Genomic DNA, 1333 nt, shown 5'->3' on the forward strand with positions numbered 1-1333 from the left:
CCAGCCTGGCCAATATGGTGAAACCCCATCTCTACTAAAAATACAAAAATTAGCCGGGCATGGTGGCACGCACCTGTAGTCCCAGCCACTATGGAGGCTGAGGAAGAAGAATTGCTTGAACCTGGGAGGCAGAAGTTTCAGTGAGCTGAGATCATGCCACTGCACTCCAGCCTGGGTGACAGAGAGAGACTCCGTCTAAAAATAAAATAAAATACAAAATAAAAAAACAAAAACCCAGATCACCTGAGGTCAGGAGTTCGAGACCAGCCTGGCCAACATGGGAAAAAACCCGTCTCTACTAAAAATACACAAATTAGCCAGGCATGGTGGCATGCACCTGTAATCCCAGCTATTCGGGAGGCTGAGGCAGGAGAATCACTTGAACCTGGGAGGCGGAGGTTGCAGTGAGCTGAGAGCGTGCCGTTGCACTCCAGCCTGGGAGACAGAGCAAGACTCTCAAAAACACACAAACAAACAAACAACAACAACAACAAATAAAACAAGTAGCTGGAACTAAAGGCTATCCCACCATATCAGGCTAAATTTAAAATTTTTTGTAGAAACAGGGTCTCGCTATGTTACCCAGGCTGGTCTCCACCTCCTGGGCTCAAGTGACGCTCCCACCTCAGCCTCCCAAAGTGCTGGGATTACAAGCAGGAGCCACCTCACCCAGCCTCTCCTGCCTTCTGACTATGATGCAAGGGTTCCTCCAGGGTACATGAAACCCACCCTGTAATTAATTGGGATCTGGACTCTGCCCTCTTATAAAAACACTCCCAAAACCTCCATCAACAGAGGGATGAGTAACATGAATCAAAGTGTCCCCTACAATGGAATGGAACTTGGCAATAGAAAGGAACAGACTACTGCTACTCTCAAAACAGGGACTAATCTCAAAAGCACGCCAAACAAAAGAAGCCACAAAAAGCACTCACTGTATGATTCCATTTATAGAACATTCTAGAAAATGCGAGCTCATCTGTAGTGACAGACAGCACATCAGTGGTTGCTTGGAACCGGTGGGGGAGGGACATTGAATGAACTAGCCAGTGTAGCCACTCTTAGGCTTGTGACTCTCAGGTGAGGGCCAGGCAACTGTAGTCCCCACTACTGGGGAGGCTAAGACAGGAGGATCCCCTGGAGCCCAGGTGTTTGAGGCCAGCCAGGGAAATATAAGGAGACCGCATCTCTAAAAGAAAAATAAATAAATCACAAATATGTGTGCGTGTGTGTGTGTGTGTGTACTTTTTTTTTTTTTTTTTTTTGAGACAGAGTCTCACTCTGTCACCCAGGCTGGAGTGCAATGGTGTGATCTTGGCTCACTGCAACCTCC

The sequence above is a fragment of the Colobus angolensis genome, unplaced genomic scaffold (genome assembly GCF_000951035.1).
Source record: "Colobus angolensis palliatus isolate OR3802 unplaced genomic scaffold, Cang.pa_1.0 Scaffold22, whole genome shotgun sequence".
In the NCBI taxonomy this organism is placed as follows: domain Eukaryota; kingdom Metazoa; phylum Chordata; class Mammalia; order Primates; family Cercopithecidae; genus Colobus; species Colobus angolensis.